This window comes from Mauremys reevesii, linkage group 11 (assembly GCF_016161935.1).
Source record: "Mauremys reevesii isolate NIE-2019 linkage group 11, ASM1616193v1, whole genome shotgun sequence".
NCBI classification, from domain to species: Eukaryota; Metazoa; Chordata; order Testudines; family Geoemydidae; genus Mauremys; species Mauremys reevesii.
This window is the reverse complement of record NC_052633.1, coordinates 2,167,576-2,189,883: the sequence shown is the minus strand read 5'-3', so window position 1 is coordinate 2,189,883 and position 22,308 is coordinate 2,167,576.

Here is a 22,308-nt window from a genome sequence, read left to right as displayed (position 1 = left end):
GTACTCCACCAGAATGAGGCGCACAAGCGGAGTCAACGGGAGAGCCTCAGCTGTCGACTTACCGCAGCGAAGACACCGCGGTAAGTAGATCTAAGTATGTCGACGTTAGCTACGCTATTCATGTAGCTGGAGTTGCATATCTTAGATCAGCCCCGTGTGGTAGTGTTGACAAGCCCTGAGAGTGGGATCTGTAGTAGGACTCTCCTGTGCTAGGCAGGGTAAAGAGGGCACCTGTAGATGAACAGTAAATGAGTTAATTCCTGGAGATTACCTGCGAATAATAAAGTAAGAGCTCATTAACCAATTCTGGAGTAGAGCTGTGGTGAGTGGGTTTTCTTGCAGTGGCCTTTGAAGAGCACCTACCATATTTGTCGGTGAGTACCCCACTCCTGGGGTCCTTGGAATAAGGGAGCTGGTTGGGGTGACGTGATATAACATTTCCAAGTACAAAGCTTGGTGGTGGCAAGTAGCTACCCAAGCCCAGGGCGTAGGGCACCTGGGTTCATAACAGGAGGTAAACGTGGTTCTGCCACATCCTTATTTCCTAACCCATGAAGCTAATCAGAGCAGAGTGGAGCTCTGTGCTTATGGCTTCTTCACCTTTCAGAGCTATTTCTAGGGACACACTTCAGGCACAAGTTAGCATGCGGGTTTACCGCCCGCTTCCCTTCGGCCATCTAAGCTTCTCTTGTTCCTCCTTTGAATAACTCAAGCCTTGTCTGCACTAGAAAGTGGTGGTTGATGTAGCTAACCTGGCTAACCCTCCTAGTGGAGATGCAGCTTATGTCAGCAGAAGAACTTTTATTGGTACAGGTATGCCAGTTCCTTGAACAAAATAAGCTTTGCTGCAGTAGAACTTTGCTGATATAACTGTACCTACGCTGGGACTTTTGCTGTAATAGCTATGTCGGTTAAGTGGTTTCCTCCCTCCCGCCCCCCTTGCTATGCTGGCAAAACTTTTAAGTGTAGCCAGGCCTTATTCAGAAAATCGGATGCTAATGTGTTTTCATTTCATTTCAAGTACTGGTGTGTTAGACAATGAGATGATTTATTACTAAACTGTTTAGCGGACTAAACTCAGACCTGCTGTGAGCAGGCACACCTCCTCTTGGGTCAGTCTCTGGGTGTAGCACCTCACGATGTGATCACATCCTCTTTCACAGGACAAACATTGTCGAGCCTGATTTGTGTGGACCACCTCCACTTAAAGTCTTTAACCAGCAGGTAGTGGTATTTCCTGGCAAACAGGTGTAATTCCCCCTTCTGGCACTGCTAACCACAAGCACCAGCATGGTCATGGGGCCTGATCTAAAGGTGTTTTAAGCCAATGGGAGTCTTTTGACTTTCAGTCTAGGGCAAATTCTGCTGTTACAGAACCTATTGTGATTGCCTCAGTTTTGACTTTTACCTCCACTCTATTGTTCAGAATGATCAACCATAGTTTAACAGGGACCAATATCAACTTGGCAAGTCTTCAATCCATCACACATGATTTTCAGTGATTATATTGCATTTAAAGTACAAAAGATGCTATATTCAAAGTCTAAATGCATCTTTAGGGCCCCATTTAAAGAATACAGAAGTGTAACTTATGACTAAAGACTGCACGGCCCAGAGTGACTGCACCATCTGGCTAGATTTGTGGTTACTCATCTAGTGTGTTTGTAACTTTTCAGTGTTTTACTGCACACTCAGTATTCTCCTGCCAAGCCTATGAACTTGGAAATGAAACACGTCAGCAGTCAGTAAAGCAAACTCAGGTCATAAGAGGCTCTCAACCACTTCTGATAGTGAGTCATCTTGATATGGTTATGGTAAATGAATGACTGATTATTTTTCATAGACGTTCCTCTGGGCTGGGTCCAGAAGAAGATAGCTGCAGCCTTTGCAAAGTCCAGGAAAGGAGGGATTTTGGTTTGTGGCACAAGACTAATCCCGCCCCCTAACTCGGAGGGGAACTGCAAAGTTCCTTAGGAGTTGGAGAGAGAAGTGTGTGTGAATAAGCTTCTAACCTAATCATTAGTTACAGTGGGACGGAGCGGCACAAAATCAAGATCAGGGCAGTGTACGCAGTGTCCAATATGTGTAGCTGCTACTCACGGCTTCTTTTGATTTAGATATAGGTGCAAAACCCCTCTAAAAATCAGGTCTGCTCCTAACAGTAAGCTCTTCGGGACATGCAGTGGGATGTTTTTGTTTTTTAACTATCTCCAATAGACAGGACAAAGGATGGATTATCCCCATTTTACTGATGAAATGACTTTCCTCAAGGTCATACAGGGAGTCTGTGGCAGAGACAGAAATCACACCCAACTTTCCCAAATCCCGGTCCCATGTCCTAGGTGATTCATACAAAACAAATTAACTAGATTAAAAAAATATTCGTGATTAATCAAAGTTTTAATCAGACGGCTAAACAATAATAGAATACCTATTTCAATATATTATAAATATTTCTGGATGTTTTTCTACAGTTTGCAATATATTGATTTTATTTACAACACAGAATACAAAGTGTACAGTGCTCACTTTGTAATAAAAAATACAAATATTTGCTTTGTAAAAAAAAAAAAAAGAAATTGTATTTTTCAATTCACCTCATACAAATACTGTAGTGCAATCTCTTTATCGTGAAAGTGCAATTCACAAATGTGGAATTATTATTTTTACACAACTGCATTCAAAACCAAAACAATATAAAACTTTAGAGCCTACAAGTCCAGTCAGTCCTACTTCTTGTTCTGCCAATCGCCAAGACAAACAAGTTTGTTTACATTTACAGGAGATAATAATGCCCACTTTTTGTTTACAATGTCACCTGAAAGTGGCCACAGGTGTTCACAGGGCACTGTGCCAGATATGCTAAACATTCATGTGCCTCTTCATGCTTCAACCACCAGTCCAGTGGACATGCTTCCATGCTGAATTTAAATTGGCATTCTATTATTGTTTAACAGTGCACTTAAAACGGTGATTAATCATACTATTTTTTTAATCTCATAATTGAGGGGTTTTTTTAAATTGTTTGACAGCCTTTTTAATTGTTTGACAGGTTTGTTGGAATAGCTAGACAGGCAAACCATCCTAATAGAGACCTTTTATACTGGCAGAAATATGTTTTGGCTGTTATAGCTCATACAGTTTCCTCTATCGAAATAAGCTATACTGCCTAAAGCATGTTTTTGTTGGTATAACTGAGGGCTTGTCTACATTACCTGCAGCATCGATGGGCAGCGATTGATCCAGCGTGGGTCGATTTATTCCGTCTAGTCTAGATGCGATAAATCGACCGCCGAATGCTCTCCCGTCGACTCCGATACTCCATCGGAGCAAGAGGTGCAGGCAGAGTCGACGGGGAAGCATCAGCCATAGACTCACCCCAGCGAAGACACCACGGTGAGTAGATCTAAGTACGTCGACTTCAGCTACGTGAATAACGTAGCTGAAGTTGCATAACTTAGATCGATTCCCCCCCACCCCTCCAGTGTAGACCAGACCTGAGACTACATCTACACGACCAGCACTTACATTGGCACAGCTGCACTGTAGGGCCATAGTGCAGATGCTTTCTGCATGGATGGAAGGTGGTTTTCCATTGATGTAGTTAATCCACCGCTCCGAGAGGTGGTAACCAGGTCGATGGACGAATACAGCTGTGTCTACAGGGGGTTAGGTTGACCTAACTGTGGTGCTAAGGGTGCCCAGTTTTTCACAGCCCTGAGTGACACAGCTAAATTAATCTGATTTCTAAGTGTATACCAGGCCTGAGCCTACATTAGGGTTTTTGCTAAATAAATAAATAAAACAACCCCCCCTCCCTGACACTACTAAACCAGCAAAAGTTTCTAGTGAAGATCAACCTTCTCTGGTGCCGACTGGGAAGCTCTGGGTCTAGATCCATGCTAACTCCTACAGTGCTGCTGTATTTCAATACAGCCTTTCTAGCAGGGGCCTAGGGAAGGTTCTTCTTCATTTGCCAGTTCAGCTTGGAGCTCTCTAGTGTGTCACACATTGAACAGTTGCTGTTTACTTATTAATCTGAAGCTCAGCACAGGAGGGAGAGCCTTGCCCACCCCCTTCTCTTGCATTAGCTTGACAGCAATTCTTTGCTAGTCCCCTGACTGCGGTACAAGTACAAACACGCCTTCATTAAAAATAAGACACCAAGCGCAAATACAAAGCTCTTTTTGTTCCAACCTGCTGGAGCGGGAATGCAGAGAAAGCCCCTCAGTGTTTCATGTTAGCCAATAAAACTGGCTTGGGCACCGCAGGGCTTTGCCTCTGTCCTTTCTATTGATGTGTATTATGAGAGGGGAGGGTGAACAGGGGGGTTATGCTTAGCCAAAACAGTCAAGGAAAACAAGTGAGCCTTATTTTTGCTACAGCTGGGGAAGTTAGGAGGAAGAGGAGAGTGTTAGTTTGCTGCGAAGAATTTGAGAAGACTATGCTGTATGGTCCAAGGCAGGTGGAGAGAGGGGATAGGTAGGAAAATCTTAGTGAGGGACAGGGGAAGACACTACAGAGCTCATTATTAATACCATTTCTGTAGCCGGCAGGGTCTCCCGGCAAGGTCAGGCCCCTTCTGTGCTAGGAGCTGTACACACAGTGAAAGACAGTCCCTGCCCTGACGAGTTTATAATCTAACTAGACAAAGGGAGAGAAGGGAAACAGCAGCCTGGAGGGACTAGCTATGCAGCAAAAGTGGCGCCTGGGCTAGCCTGCCTGAGCTGGCTCGAGTCCAACGAACACGGGTACCAGCACGGAAGACAGTGCAGTAGGGGCTCGTGAGCCGAGCACGTACCAGAGTCTGTGCAGGGCTTGTACTACTCACACTGCAGGCCATGCTGCGCTGTCTTCACTGGCATTGTTACTCATCTGCTGGCGGGATTTAAGATAGCTTGACTAGGCTAGTCCATGCAAATTTTTTGCCGTGTAGCTCTTCCCAGGGGGTGGGGGAGGAGGGGTGACTTGTTCAGGGTCTCACAAGGGACTAGAACCCAGGTTTCCAGTGCAGTGCCCTATCCATTAGGCCAGGCTGCCTCAGGCATGCCTTTTGCTCCTGCACACCTAATGGACTATGAGTCATGTGTGTCTTTGCTGCACTCCATCTGACATAGTGCCCTCCGTGTAAGAGCCCCTGGAGCCTTTCATAACAAAATGTACAAAAACCAATGCAGCAGGCAAAGAAGCACAGCTAACTGGAAGTACATCTAAATTAATAAGCAGGGCTTATGATTCTGCACTTTGTATACCTTGGGAGTAAGTGCTTGTAACAGGACTGTGTGTAACAGGACTCTGTGCCAGATGGGGGGGGGCGGGTCTTGGAGCTTTTACAGCTCCAAAGCATGTAATTCTCTGGGGCATATAAATGAGCTGGAAGCAAGGCATAGTGGCTAAAGCACAGGCCTCGCTATCAGGAGCTCTGGACTCCAAACCCTGCTCCAGCACAGGTTTGATGCGTGGGACCTTGGGAACTCACTGAGCCCCTCAGCTGAGAAGCTTAGTTCATTAATGCCTGCCAAGTGCTTTTGACTTCCTTGGTGGGAAACCCCTGAACAATTGGGGCGTTATTATACGCCAGATCAAAATAAGGACCACTTTTAAATGATCTTCTCCACCTGCATAGGAGGAAAAGACACAGTGACAGTTTCAGAACTCAGTGGACTGTAAGGACATCAATTTACCTTTCAGTATGCAAGAAAGTAAGTTTATGTTGTGCAAAAAATACAAAGTAAAAACAGATCACTAGCTCCTGGAAGACTATTAAGGAAGCTAAGTAGTCATGGACTGAAAAGAACAGTACTCTCTGGCTCAGAAATGGGCTAAGAGTACAAACAAGTGGTTAATTTTCAACATAGCAAATGGTAGGATGCCCCAAGATATTGTACCAGGACTGGTGTTTCATTATGGAAGAGCTGGCCCATGTGGTGTTCAGTGATCACTTGGTGAATAAAGGGCTTGAATGAGGTCTGCTTTATTCTCTGACCAATTCCAACAATGTGATCTTCTGCAGAGTTCCCACCCAGACTCTGCCTGAGAAGCTCAGCCCTTAAAGGCACAGTCCCCTATAATACAGACCCATAATTAAGGGTGAGTTGAATTTTGCACGTCATGAGTTACTCAGTCTTGAACCAGTGAGCTATGTAAGGTCTGATATTTCCCATCCCCAGAACAACACAACTTGCTGGAGAAAGAAACTTCTTAATGCCTGATGACAGCTCACTCTAGCATAGCCCCAGTTGTGGAAAGAGCCATAAAGAAAAAGGGACTTAAGAGCCAGACTCATTCTTCCTGTTTTCTATGGACCCCGGAGGTGGAGTCCTATGACAATATTGGGGCAAAAGAGTCTTTTAAGTTCTGAAAATAAATAATGATTAAAAAACATATGAAAACGAGCCCTGAGAAATGTGTCCTTAACCGAAACATGAACTCAGGGTGTTGGTACAAATGTGGTTTCCTTCTAACTGAGTAGAGCCGGTCAATCTCCTCAGAGCAAAGCATTCTGGGAAGGGCATGAATCTGGCATCCTCTCAAATGCAATCTCTTCATCTCATTACTTAGTTTTGATTGAAGCAGTGCTGGCGTGTTGTTAGTGGCACTAGGAGGCCCTCTTCTACCTGAAAGACCAACTAGGTCTAGATGAACTTTGGCCGCAAAATCTCACCAAGCACTTTAGGAAAAACTGGCCTGTGCATTCCACTATCTGATGCCATCAAGTTGGTTTAGAAACAGGTCCATCTTTGCTGTTGTTCATCCCACACTTCCATGATGAGTATTACATCCTGACTCAAGCACTTGCCTAGAGACAGGACATGAACCCTTTCATGGCAGATGGGTGTAAGAAGTCTGTCTGAAGCCATTCAGGAGTATGGAATATTGGAAGAAGTCCTGGGAGATGGCTTAGGCTGTATCTGTGCTAGGAAAAAGATGTGTCTTCTACAATGAGAAAGCAATGTGAGCCATCTTGTTGTAAAGTCCTCTTGGAAACAAGGCAAGTGGTAGTTTTACCTTGATGTAATTGGCCAATGTGGCTTCTAGACCTTCTCCTCCTGCTCCACCTTTCCCAAGGGAACCACTACATCAAGGCTACCATGTTTACATTAGGCGTTTACAAGATAGCCATTATGATAGCTGTAGCTCATTGTAAAAATGATATCGCTTTATGACAGATATTGCAAATCCCATGCAATATCTTTGGGGACCATATAGTATTAAGTTTATGTATCACTGTGGGCCAGGGATTGCAACACTGCGGTGTGGGGGGGACCACAGCTTCTCCAGGAACCAAAAACTGTGTGTGTTTGTGGAGGGGAGGTGATTAAGGTAAATCACTCAGATTGTAAATCTCTCCAAGGAGGCCTGAAAATACTGGCTCAAACCAAGTTTTCAGAGATCAGCAGACAAAGAAAGGGCTTTTGGCATAAAATGCCTATATTTAAACTAACCCAGGGCCTTCTTTCTGAACCAGCAAGTGGACAGAACCTTCTGTCCAAGAGGCCCCACCCCTTGTGCAAGGGTTGAAAAGACCTTGACCTGTTAGGGCCCCATAAGATAGATGTGTGACCCATGGTGAGCTTTTAGCATGCGAATAAGAACTTTGTTTTTACATGTTTTCTCTATAAAGCTTTTACCTTAAGAATAAATGTGCTAGCTTAGAAGGAGCTTGTAACTAATTGCAATACGCTGCACATTTCCCTTAGAAGAGAAAGCAGAGCACAGGCGCTGGCTGCTAGGCAGACTGGTGTGCGGAGGATATCAACGTGTAAGACAGGGAGCTGTGCAGCCTTAAAACACCCAGTCAGAAGGGAGTGGGACAAGGTCCCTGCCCAGAGATAGGTGATGCTGGAGACCTGACTAAGCACTCCTAGATGGGACCATGAGGGGAAGAGGAGGAAATGGATGCAGTTACTCTGAAACTGTAACAATGGGTCACTATCTCTCATTGTAACTGTGACACCTTTTTCTAGTGTAGACAAATCTTTGGAGGTTGGGTGAGGCAATCAAAGGTGAATGCTATTCCCTCGTCACATGGAACCTGGTCTTTAACCTGGAGTCCCTATGTGATTTGGCAGTGTGTGGACTCTGCTGTTGTGCAAATTCAAAGAGGTCCATCCATGGCATATATAGCCCCTCCCACCCAATAAGATATTTCTTGGTGTCATGTACCAAGCTGTTAAAGCAATCCCCAAACCTGTCAGTCTCAGGTCCCCTTTATGCATGGGAGCAGTTCCCCTGACATGCAGGGGACTACTCGTGTATATGGAGCAGGACTGGGGATTGAGAGAACTGGAGAAGTACATTTTTGGCACCCGCTTTAGTGGCTTCAGGCAGCATGGTCAGTGATGAAATATTAAACAAACTAAAGAGAACATTTCTATTTACAGAAGGCTTGTGGATCACACTGGTGGTACATTCTGCTTATTAACATGTCAGAGACGATCAGAGTGCCAAGGAAACCGTTTAAGATCAAAGGAGTTCACAACTTGGGATGGTTTTATGGATGCATCTGCAGGAATGGAAGCAAAAAGGCAGCAGCTGTAAACTAGCACTGCCATAACTTCTAGTTCAGAAACCAAACCACTTAAGTATAAAACCTTCACCTCTGAACCCCTCCTGAACTTGGATTCAATGTTCTGCCACAGATTAGGCTGGGAGCAAGGACAGTGGCTTACTTTTTTTTTAAGACACAAAAAGCTATTATCCCAGGCCAGAATTCCAGGGAAGGTGACAGACAAGCTTTGTTTCAGTGATTCTGAACCCTGTGGGTCCTTCTGATCTGCAGCCACTGACCCAGAAGAGTGTGCTTTGGCTAAGAGGGATGAACAGAATCTTATTGCTTAGTAAAAATGGAAGGAAATTCTACTGTGCGGTTGTAACAGGAGGCAAAGTGTCAGTTAATGGGCAAAATGTAATTTAAAAACTGCACTTCACATGCCTTCATCATCATAGAAATGCAACAACTATCCCTAAAGATAATGACTGAATGTGATGGGTTTGGACACAGAGACCCCCTTGGGACTGTCACCTGATGTGCTGAAACTACCTCTGAGCCTGTTTTCTCTGTCAGTTTGGGCCTCCAGAACCCTGTCTTGTTGAGCCAGACACTCAAGTCTGCTGCAACCCAGACCCAGGGTCTGAACCGCGCCCCCAAAGCTGCAGACTTAACTGAAAACAGCTCAGCAAGTGCTCCTGTCTCCAGCACCCAGACACCCAGCTCCCAATGGGATCCAAACCCCAAATAAATTCATTTTACTCTCCATAAAGCTTATACAGGGTAAACTCATGAATTGTCCGCCCTCTATAACACTGATAGAGAGAGATGCACAGCTCTTTGCTCCCCCAGGTATGAATCACTTACTCTGGGTTCATTAATAAACAAAAGTGATTTTATTAAGTATAAAAAGTAGGAATTAAGTAATAACAGAGAAAACAAAGTAAGTTACCAAGCAAAATAAAACAAAACACGCACGTCTAAGCCTAATACGTTGAGAAACTGAATACAGGTAAATCTCACCCTTAGAAATGTTCCAATAAGCTTCTTTCACAGACTAGACTCCTCCCTAGTCTGGGCCCGATCCTTTCCCTGGTACAGTCCTTGTTAGCTCCAGCTCAGGTGGTAAGTAGGGGATTTCTCATGACTGGCAGCCCCCTTTGTTCTCTTCCACCCCCTTTTATAGCTTTGGCACAAGGCGGGAATCTTTTGTTGCTCTCTGGGTTCCCGCCCCTCCTCCTAAATGGAAAAGCCCAAGTTTAAGATGGATTCCAATATAATGTGACATGTTCACATGTCCCTGTAAGACTTCATTACCCAGTGGCTGGCACCTACATATACAGGAAGGCTTACAAGTAAACAGAGCCATTTACAAGTCATTGATTCTGAAGCACCCTTAATGGCTTCCACTTAATATGTTTGCATCAGTAATACAAGTTTATATCTTATTCTCCTAGCTCCAGACATAGAAATAATATCTGCAAACAAATGGGATGAACACACTCAGTAGATCCTAAGCTTTGTAATGATACCTTACAAGAGACCTTTTGCATAAAGCATATTCCAGTTACATCATATTCACACTTGTAAGCATATTTCCATAAAACATTATGGAGTCCAACGTCACACTGAGTTTCTGTAATTTTTAGTGAACTAGCACACAGCATATGTAGTTAATAGCACAATTTGGTATTTATTAATTCTTATTATAGCATTATTTTAATTATCAGACCAGCTATTTAGTTGTTTCAGATTTTTAGCAGGCAGAAGAGCCCGTCATTCAAACCAATTCTATTTAAAGTTTGATTTTCCCCCCTTTCATTGATACAATCCAGGGGAAAAGTGTTGACGATTCTTCTCCTGAATGAGATGATCGCATACTTTTCTGAGGCACTCTTCCAGCTATACCAAAATCATCTCTGGCTTTACTGACTTCATCCTCATGGAAGGCATACCTATTAAACTGGTACCTCTTTAATACTCACTGTAGGGCATATCAGTGTCTCTCATCCCACAGTCCCCTCTAAATTAATCCAGCCCTTTGGCCTCAGGCTTGGGACATGTGGGGTTGAGAATGGAGCTCTCGAGTGTGGGTGAGTAACTTCATCACATTTGTGCTGCAGAGAGGGGTTCTGATTTTTGGTTGTAACTCGTAAGCACTGATTAAAAACCCCTGTTATCAAATAAAGAAAGAAAGAAATCTGTGTCTAGCCAATGAATAATGGAAAAACACTGGAAATGGTTATTTGTATCTAGTATCAGAGGGGTAGCCGTGTTAGTCTGGTTCTGTAGAAGAAAGCAAGTCCTCCTGCACCACCTTATAGACTAACAGGCGTTTTGCAGCATGAGCTTTTGGTGGGTGAATACTTTGACTTGCATCATCCGAGAAGAAGTGGTATTCACACTCATTGCAACATCTCTTCTAATCTATTGTATCTAAGCGCTTGTCTACACAAAGCAGCAAGGCACACTAATGGGGTGTGATTTCTAAAGCGCACTAAACGTCTTGCTCATTAATTGTTCTGGGTAGACCCAGCTGATGTGAAATAAAAGTTCCCTAGGGTGATTTAATGTAGTGTTGTTTGAACAGTGCCATGTTAAAGCACACACAAGGGAACAGAGAGATTATTGTATATAATATACATTACTCCTTACTGTAGATACAAAGAGGCCACCCCAAGCTCCTGATTTTTGGACATCTACACAGGACTAAAAAATGATTTTAATAAACCCTGAACCCCAGAATCCTAGCTGCAGATTAGACTAGTGATGGCATCTGATCCTGTGGGGGTTCTCCCATTGTTTCCAGTGCTAGTCACAGGTGCCTCTCAAGGAAGTATCCAGCTGCTTCCATGATCAATTTGGGATGCACAGAGTTCTCTGGGAAACACTCCGGCCCAGCTGGTCAGCTAGACCACGCCAGTGCTCAGCTAGCAAGTGTGTGTACAGGAAGCTGAGGCAAAGCAGCCTGCTGATTCCTAGCATTTCACAGCCTCCCTAGTCATTTAGACCCTGGCTACACAGCAGAATCACAAATCCTAATGCCACGGGGTCATCGTTTTCTGTGAGAAATGTTGACTTTTGGAGGAATCTACTAACTGGTTTTAAGCCTGGTTCAAATAAGCTGAGTTCAAAACCTGTTGGAACTGCAGAGGAAACTTGATTTTTAGGAAACTTTAAGGTGGCCTAACCTATCTGTATGGAATTGGTTTCAAAGCCTCCTTAAATAGCCTAAAAGTGCTATATAGAGCTAGGTATTCATATTATTCAGTGGCTCCTGCTCAGAAGCAGTCGAGAACCTGCTGCTTTGGGGGAGGTGGGGGGGAGCTGAATGACAGAAGAGCTTGTTTTATTGACCTGGATCCAGCACTGTAGACCTTCCTGCGCATCTCGCCTCCCAGGGCACCTGCGGCCATCTCACACTAGCATGAAGGCCAATGCACATGATACTTACAGCCAGTACGTGTTTTAGCTGGCTTGAGGGAGACCTCGATTTATGGATTCCCTTCTTAAAATAACAAACAGTGCTGAGCTGACAGGCTGCATCAGCTGCTTGGAGGCAACATCTCAGCGAGATGTCACAGCTCAAGGAATCCCATAGGAAAGGTTTAAAAAAATCCACTGGGGGAGAAAGCTGTGGCTTGTCTGTGTGCTTTAACTAAAACCGCTTAAAGGCCTCTCTGCCTTTTTTTTGGTATGAAAAAAAGCAGACAAATTAGCATCTCCTCCCCAGTACAAAATTACAGACTCCAGGCTGGAACCCAGCTTGCCAGGTCCCCACGTTCTGCTTATTCCCAGCCCAAATTTCCGTTGTGTGTCAGAAGCAAGAGATATAGCCCAAAGGTTGTAATTATACCTAGAGGAGACCAAGGTCCTTTCTTCAGTCACTCCAGACAGCTACATTGTTCATGGTGTAAACAAAGAGGCCTCTGGCAAAGCCCACGCCAAGTAGGACTCTGGAAATGATTGATTGCCCTTCTGGGCCTCTGGTTAACAGATCAGCCAGAAATGTTTGAGCCTGTATTGCTGCAGATTGCCTTAAAGACAAAGTGTAGGGGAAAATATTTATTTGCTGTGTGTTTGATAGGGCAGGGCTACACTTAAAACGGTGCAGCTGTGCTGCTGCAGTGCTTCGGTGAAGACATATTTATGCTGATGGCAGGGGTTCTGCCATTGGCATAGGTACTCCACCTCCATGAGAGGCGGTAGCTAGCTTGATGGGAGAATTCTCCTGGTGACGTAGCACTGTCTACAACTGGGGTTAGGTTGCTTTAACTGCATTGCACAGTGGTGTGGGTGTTTCACCCCCACCCAGTGCCAGAGTTATACTGACTTAATTTCCTAGTGTACAGCTGGCCTGAGAGACTTGTTCTGATAGGTTGCATATGAAATACATATATAAATGTCAATACATATATAAAGAGAACACAGTGTTGAGATCACAGAAAAGCTATTACATACATCTTGGTTTGTAATTTGAGATTTGTCATACAATCATAGAATATCAGGTTGGAAGGGACCTCAGGAGGTCATCTAGTCCAACCCCCTGCTCAAAGCAGGACCCATCCCCAACCCGTCTAACCATTAGATCCTGCTGTGTATTTACAATATGGGAAGGCCAGTTCTGGCTGACACTTCATCAGAGAAGCTGCCTCCCCTCTTCTGTTTGCCCCATGCACTGGGACCTGCTCACTTCTATTGGAGCAAGATTCTGAAAAGCAGATGGGAAAAGGCACCGTGGTGACTTCAGCCTCATCTCCTCCTTGTAGTGAGAGGTTACACCTTCATAAGCCCCTGCCCTTGTCTCCAGGATCTACTTCTGCCCAGGTGTATGTCAGAAGCACCACATTCTAGCCCTCAGTATTGCAGGTGTTTACGTAAGATGACACTGCAGCTACACATGGCACATACACCCGTACAACACATTCATGGTGTTCGCTTTTGTCTAATGAGGATAGCAAACAACATCTGAACAATGAGCAATTGTAAACCAAGGCTGGTGCAGTGGCAGGATGGTGTGCTGCCCTGGTTGGGGCCCAGGGAGCCAAGACAGGTGGAGATTCCTTCATGGTGGGCCATCAAGGGTTAGGATTAGGGTAACTCAGGTGCTGGAAGTTGGCATGATCCCTCCGTTGACTATGGCCAATTTAGCACCAGCCTAGAAACTGGGCCAGAGGGGCCCTCCAAAAATTTGGAGATCCAGGCCTCTTACTCTGAAATTGCAGAACTACTAAGTGTAGTGTGTAACTGATCGCTGAAACAAGCCTCTGTACCCGATGGCTGGAAGGTAGCCAATGTAATGCCGATTTTATAAAGGGCTTCAGTATGACAGTACTTAGATTCTTAACTGCCTGCTGTATATTCAGGCCGTAAAGCCACATCCTCACAAGACAGCAGGCTGGCTGGGGGGGGATGGAGTGACCCTTCTGTGTCGGGATCCCCAGGGTGCAGGCTGGGACCACTGCCCGCCCTTAACGCTCCAGCCTGAGCTGTCTCTCACGATGCTTTGCTAGTGACAAGCAGCAAACCCCCTCCAAGGTTATTGCCTACAAAAAGTAGATATTAAGTGATAGGCAAAAAGTCAGAGTTAGTTACCAAAGAAATAAAATATAAGCATGCAGTCTAAACTCTCCACCCTATTAGACTGGGCAACATCTGGATTAAGCCGTTTTTCTCACCCCATTGGATATTGCAGTTCATAGTACACAAGTTTCACCCTTGAAACCTGGGCCAGTCTCCTCTGTTGGAGTCTTCTGAGTGGTCCTTGTTGCTTGCAGCATACATGGTGGAGGAGGTGAGAAAAGGTCAAGCAATAGTCCCTTGTGTTCTGTTTTATACCCTTAGTCCATGTGCTTGGAGAACACAAATCGAGGCATGTCTGGGGGGCATCGCTGAGTCACCAGGCAAGGTTGAGCAATCCCCCTGTTGTGGCCTTGTGCAGGCGAGTCATTGCATTGTAGCTCCCTTGCTGGACAATGGCTGTTGATGATTGATCAACACCCCCCTGGGTATTGGTTACTTTCCTTGCTGTTGTTTCTGGGGAGCTAATATCCGGCCGATTCCCCAACTTACAGCATGTGATACCTCGCATGGCATGCTTTATATGCAATATCACAAGTATATATAATGAGGAATATGCACAGGGCACTTCCCCGAGGTATAGAATGTCGCACCCTCTACTTGATGCACAGAGCAGCACTGGCAGGCGTTACCAGAGATCATATCACATTAAGGATGGGAGGAAAGCGGTGTGCATGTGTGTAGAGGTGTGTGTGTTTCAGATGAGTCTGCCTCTCATTTGAAAGCAAAGAAACAAAACCCCTCTGTCTACACCTAGAAAATGGTGTGACCATATTGTGCTAAATGCTGTGTCTTTGCAGTGTGAGTGTGATGTATTGTTTGTATCGTGTTGGTGCTTAGGAGCTCCAGTCAGAGCCCAGGACCTCATTGTGGTAGGTGCTGCACAAACACAGAACATACATACATCTTTGGATGCATAGGACATTGAACTGGGTCTGGGTTGATTTCCACTTTGGAAAAATTGTAACGTTTAGGCTTCTGTCTGTGGGAGCCCGAGGTGGTTCATGGACACTGATGGCAAAGATTGTTACCCCACCCCCAGCACAGGCTGTGGGGTTTTGGCTACTACAGCAAACCCTCTATAGGGCAGCAACCCCCCCCCCCCCCAAAGTATATTCTTGCCTTAACATTGCAAATGACATTAATCGTCCAATGGCTGCCATTGACCAGAGTGCTAGGCATATGAACTCTGGAGATGTTTGTAATATCCAGCAAGATAGCCACTGGGTTAGCTCTTTGAGAGCCTGCTCCAGGGAATCTTTCCATTTACATCACTGGGAGCTGGAATGGGCTTTTAACGCTTCTTTCCTTACTCCCCAAGCTGCAAATCTATCACATTGACTAGGTTACAGAAGTTCCTGGAGAAAACAACGGCAATGGCTGCCCACCATAAATGAGCCACCAGACCGCCGGAAGGTGGGAACAGGGAGTTCTCGTTACAGCTCTTAGCTGGATCAGCAGCATGTATGAAGAGTATCCACAGACCGGGGTCGGATAGGGAATTGGAGGGAACGTGGGGCTCGAGTGTGGAGAATATGTCCAAGCTCTGTCAACAACCGTATGAGTCCATGAAACTGAATCTCTTGTAAACAGAACAACTGTTCCACTGACTGAAGAGAGAGTCAGGAGCACATCTCAGTAAGCATCTCTCTGCTTTCCAGGGGAATATTCTGAACATCCATGCCAGGTAAGGGGAGCTAGGTCAGCTTCTTTGCTGTGTAATGGCAATAAAGCTGTGTAATCTGAAGGGGGGAAATAGATGGAAACCTCAGCCACGCTAAACATGCAAGGATTTAAACAGAAGGAAATGGATCCAGTTACAACACACCCATATGTGCCTGGTCAATTCATCTTCCAACCCTCCCTGACTAAGGGGTAGTTCATAACTGTGAGAGCAGAGCAGGGATAGTCCCTGCAGCCTCTTTGATTCACTTGCTTGGTCTTGGATACTTATGACCCTCATTGCCATAGTATCTGGGCACTTCATAGTCTTTACTACGTCTGTTCTCACAACCCCCCTGTGAGGCAGGGCAGGGCTGTTATCCCCAGGGCACAGATGGGGATCTGAGGCACAGGGAGGCTAAGCCCTGGTCTACGTTACAGCATTAGGTCAACATAAGGCAGCTTACATCGACCTAACTCTGTTAGCGTCTACACTAAAATGCAGCACCCACTGATGTAAGTCGCTTACTACACCAACTTAATAACTCCACCTCCGCGAGAAGCGTAGCACTTAGGTCGATGTAGTGAGGTTGACCTAATGTCAGTGTGGACACTGCATTGCTTATATCAACTGTTGCTGCCTTTCAGAAGCCGTCCCACAATGCCCCACGCTGACAGTTAAATCAGTGCAAGCATTCCTGGAGAGGACGCTCACCGCCAACACACAGCACGCAGTGTGGACGCACAAAAGCGGACATAATTGCTGCGGTGGCTGTACATCGCCGTAACTTCCGTCCACTTAATTCTGTAGTGTAGACTTGCCGAAGGTCACAACAAGTAAGTCTGTGGCAGAGCAAGGAATTGCAGTCACGTCTCCTGAGTCCCAAGCTAAGGCCCTAGCCCCTGGACCATCCTTCCTTTGTGGGGGCAGAAGTAACTCTTGCCAGCAATTTTCTCCGTGCAGTTTTCTTCCTGTCCATACTGTGCTGGCTGGCTGGCCTGTCAGAAGAGAGATGGGCAAGGCTCCGCCCACCTGTGAAGGAAGGGGGGGTAGCAACCATGCATGGGCTGCTCTCTCTCCTCCTGTGCTGCTAGCTGTGAAATGGGTTGCAAGTGCAGGAGAGCATAGTGCCCACATGTGCAGCGAGGGCGATAAGCTGCCCTTAAAGCACACGTGCGCTACCCGCTAATAGACAAATGACAGAGCTGCGTGGTACAACAGCAGGAAATGAGTGGGTGACAAGCCCTATTAGTCACAATTAAGGAAAGAAAGAAGGAAAAGGGAAGTTTTTTGGATTCCTTCTGGGCGTGTGCAGCAAGCCCTCACAAGAGGAAAAACCCGCAAGCTGTTATTAACGCAAACAGACAGGACTTAATGGCTTCAGGCTTTGCAAGTGCCTGACAGGAAGCACTAAGTCCTAACAGTGCACAATTTTTGCAGCTGGGCTTCAAGGCCACTTTTCTGGTAAAAGCAGCCACAATTGCAATGGAAGAAAATTGCTATTGCTAAAAAAAAGGTAATAATTGGAGATGTACCAATCTCCTAGAACTGGAAGGGACCTTGAAAGGTCATCGAGTCCAGCCCCTGCCTTCACTAGCAGGACCAATTTTTGCCCCCCCTCCTAAGTGGCTCTCTCCTCAATTCTCACAACCCCCTGGTACAGGCCAATGCTCAAACCAACAATGCTCAAATCCCATGCTGTTAGATTATGTTAAATTAGTGAAGCCGCTAATTGTGGGCTCGCAGACATATTATACTCCACATTCCCTTTAAGGCATTTGTATTTATTTACAGCCAGATTCTGCAACCCTTGTTCACCAGGGAGCTGGTGTGTACTCTGCACTTCCCAGGGCCCATTGCAGGGAGCAAAAACGGGGCATACGTTTGAACAAGCCCCTCTAAATTATACCAGGATTCAGCAAGCTCAGCCTATCCCAGAATATGAGGATCACAGAGGTAGCTGAAAACTGCCTTCTCTCCAGCTCTCTTTCTATGCCAACGGCAGAAATGAAGTAGCTGTGAATCAGGCCCTTGGTTTCTAAACTGCGTCCTCTGACAGGAAAGCCCCAGCTCCACGTGCCCGCCCGCGATGTCCAGTAGCCTGCAGAGAGCGTTGGTAAAGTGACATGAAAACGGGGAGATCGGACTGTCTCCTGTTATTTCCGTCTCTGCGTGCTCATGCTTTAAAAGAAACAGACAAGACAGGAATGAGCTCTCTCGGAGCCTCTCTGCAGCCTTCTGCTGAGACGCCGCATGGCTGATGTCCTTTTGTTCCTCCCTAGCAAAACTCAACTCTTTCTCATAAACTTTGAGCCTTTTCTGTCACTTACCCCAAAGTTTATTAAGTGCACTTGCTAGGCTACATCTGTCAAGGGCTGCTGCTCCATGCATGCTTGGTGGAAAGCCTGTAATTATTACTTGTTTGGATCATAGCAGTATGTAGGGCTGAGCTCAGGGCTCCATTGTGCAGACACATAGGAAGAAACAACCCCTGCTTTGAAGAGCTGGCAATCTAAACAAAGAATACAAAGGAAAGATGAATTTCTCTATTTTACAGCTAGGGATCGGAGGCACATGGAAACGAAGGCCCAGATCATCAAAGGTATTTCAATGGCAGTTAGACACCTAAATAAACTAGTGGGAGTTAGGTGCCTACATACCTTTGTGGATCTGGGCCTAAGTGACTTGCTTAGGGTTACACAGGAAATCGGTGGCATCAGTTGGGAATTGAACCTCATTCTTTTACATTCTGGAACCTCAAGACCATCCTGCCGCCCTCTCCTGTTAGCAGTTGCTCTTTGAGGGTCGCTCTGTTCTCACCTTTGCTGTTTCACGTGCTAAAATTTGCAGTGCAGAACTGCTGTATGCTGCGAAGGCAAGAGATTGCTCTCACCCAGAACCACATGCCTGCATTTAGGGTGGCAAAGACGAGGAGCTGAAAGGGAAATTTGCCTTTGGGACCAGTCAGCAAGGGAGTATGAACATGTTGTTCTTACCAGATAGCTGCTGCTCCCCGTGTGTGCCTGCTGACTCCTAGCTCCTTGCTCATATGCCAGAAACGAGTTCCTGTTACTGCTCTGAGGAAAAGCCAGCTGGGTTCTACTTTGTCGCTATACATAATGAGAATCGTTGATCTGAGTATTTTGCTGATAATTGGCTGCGTTCTGGTTTCTTTTGCACTGGTGCGTTCCCAGCCCTGTTGCTCCTGCTCTGGGGGCACGACACGACCAGGAGAGAGGAAGGATCGCCCAGGAGCTGGGGCTCTAGGCTGGAACTTTGGAGATCTGAGTTCAGGTTTCTGCTTTGCCATAAACTTCATACGGGACCCTGGTCGCTTAATATCCCTGCCTCAGTTCCCACTGTGTAACACACTGGGATGACAATGCTGCCGTACCTCACATGGGTGCTGCGAGGATAGACAGGTTAAAGATGGCTACGTGTTTGGATACTACAGCGGGGAGGGCTTGCAGGTACCGAGGGTGTCTGTTGCTGTTATCTGTTTTAATTAGGGTGTGGAACATTGCGATGGGGTGTACAAATCCTGCAGGAGGTGGGAAGGGGTTAGGGAGAGCCTGGCGGTTCAGTTAGTCCCACCTTGCTTCGCCTTTAAGAGGTGCCAGGCTGAAGGGGAGGGATTAAGAGGGGAAAGCCCAGCTCGGCTGGGGCTGACGAGGAGGAAGAGAGAGCCTCTCCTTCGAAACCCGTGAAAGGCAGCCTGGCTGGGGGTGGGAATTTCCTTGACACCAGAACCTACCTAGGGGCAGGTGGGCCTGGCCCAGGACTCTTCCATATACTTTGTTCCCTGGACTACAGGGGTTTTCCTTCAGAGGTCTACAAAGGAATGTGCCTAGGAAGGTGCTGGTGGAAAGACCTTGAGCACATTGCTGATGGAAGCAGCTAGGAGAAAGCAGCAGTTACTTCAGGGGCCCTGGGCCAGGAGGGCCTGGGTTCTCCTATCACCTCATGGGTACAGGTAATGCAAAAGCCCTGGGATAAGGACATGAAAAGACTCGCGTCTCTATTGGGCTGCAGACCTGGCCTGAAGCCGCTGGGCTAGCGACACCACTAAAGGGGAGGGACCTTATGTGATCCAGCTGGAGAGATGAGTCACAAGAAAGGAGCAGACCACCGCAGGCCCAGAGGGGTTGCCAGCTGGGGGAGCCAGAAAAGGAAAGCTTGCTACACAAGCCAGCCACAAGGCGATGCACCAGCAGTGAGTCTACAGACATGAATCCTCCTACTACCCCACCAGCTGCTGGAGCAAGCCAGGGACTGGGAGCACTGCGTGTTGCACCTATTAAAAGGGTTGCCAGGATCCATGTTGCTCTGGTGTCCATATGGGAATTCTCTCCTGTGTAAACCAAATACTTCCAGCTCGAGCTGCTAGTGCAGTGCCCTTCCAGACAGTCTCTGGAACCAGTGGTTAGATGGCAGCTTGCAGTTAGAGAACCTTTGTCTGGACTTGTAAATGATTATAGCAAAACCTCACTCAAAGAATCATAGAATCTCAGGGTTGGAAGGGACCTCAGGAGGTATCTAGTCCAACCCCTGTGCAAAGCAGGACCAATTCCCAACTAAATCATCCCAGCCAGGGCTTTGTCAAGCCTGACCTTAAAAAGCTCCAAAGATAGCGATTCCACCACCTCCCTAGGGAACCCATCCCAGTGCTTCACCACCCTCCTAGTGAAATAGTGTTTCCTAGTATCCAACCTAGACCTCCCCCACTGCTACTTGAGACCATTGTCTAGGCCTGTGTCAAACCATCGCCACTTCAGTTAGCAAGGGTTTTGCCAATCTAAATCAGCAGACCGCATTCCCCTGGGATTTGTGTCCCTTGTTCTTCATTTGACGCTCTATGAAACCCAAAAGCGAACATCATTCTGGGATGTATTAGCAGGAGTGTGTAAGCAAGACATGAGAAGTGATTCTTCCTCTCTCCTCCACACTAATTAGGCCTTAACTGGAGTATTGAGCCCAGTTCTGGGTGCCACATTTCAGGAAAGATGTGGACAAATTAGAGAAAGTCCAGAGAAGAGCAACAAACATGATTAAAAGTCTAGAAAACATGACCTGTGAGGGAAGATTGAAAAAATTGGCTTTGTTTAGTCTGGAAAAGAGAAGACTGAGAGGGGACATGATTTCAAGTACATAAAAGGTTGTTACAAGGAGGAGGGTGGAAAAACTGTTCTTCTTAACCTCTAAGAATAGGGCAAGACGCAATGGGCTTAAATTGCAGCAAGGGCAGTTTAGGTTGGACATTAGGAAAAACTTCCTAACTGGTTAAGCACTGGAATAAATTGCCAAGGGAGGTTGTGGAATCTCCATCATTGAAGATTTTCAAGAGCAGGTTGGACAGACACTTGTCAGGGATGGTCTAGATAATTAGTCCTGCCATGAGTGCAGGAGACTGGACTAGAAGAACTCTCGAGGTTCCTTCCAGTCCTATGATTCTAAACTGCCAAGTGAAATCTTGCACAAGCCCAGCAAAGCAATGCTGTGTGTTAAGTTTGTAAGAAAATCAGCACCTCCTCCCTGCTCTGTGGTGTTGCCTGGGGCTGAGGCATCTAAGTAGGTAAGAGAAGGTGTAGAAGGTGGAGGAGGGAACCAAGCACTATGCCCTGAAGGAATTCCACACAGGGGGACAGGGATTGGGCAGTGAAGGCGCCAGAGAAACAGGGCCAGATGCTTGTTTCCAGCTTAGCTGTGCTCCATATCGAATCCAATGAGTGTGGCAGAAACTGGTGTTATGTCACTCTTCCACCGCTCCCTCCTTCCTTCTACTCTATCCTAGGGGTGGCCAGCGACCCAGGGCTGTTCTAAGTTACGCCGGGCACTGACCCAGGATTGCTAGGCTGTCAGGCATTCCAGCTGTACCCTGCAGGGCGAGTGCTGGGGCAGTGCAAGGGGAAATCAATCAACGCTGAGCTGGGGACTTTAGTGGCTCCTGTAGTCTTAAGAGACTCCAATGGGGTGTTGGGACACTGCTGTGTGAGGTCCAGTACACTCAGAATGAGCGATGGTCCCAGCCACAAAGGGCTCACAGTCAAAGTATAAGATGAGAGAACAGGCACATACAATAAGCTGAGAGGGTGGGGAGCCCAAAGGAAAACTGACCTGGACCCTGTGGTGGGGTGTCCACCCCGCACGAGGCCTGAAGGGGTTAAGGCAGTTAACTGCCTAGGTTGCACTCGGAGGAGCCAGGGAACAAGGAGGACTAATTAGAGATGAAACTCAGCTGGACAGGACCAGGAGCGGCCTGTATAAAGCCCAGCAGCTGAGAGTAGAAGGGTGCTGCAGCGAGGGAGGCTGCTGTCACTGCTGTCACTCTCCAGAGATACGGCAGCAAGGGGTAGGACTGTGCAGACCTTGACTGCTTGTGGTAGGGTCCCTGGGCTGGAACCCAATATAGAGGGCAAGTCTGGGTTGCCCTCCCAGCCCCTGGGGAAGTGACCCTATTAAGGGGCAGAGACAGGGAAGACTGCCTGGGACAGTGGGTCCTGGGAGACTTGGACACATGCACCCCTTCCGGAGAACTACCGTGGCTTGGCTGGAGGGCCCAGCCATGAAGCAGCGA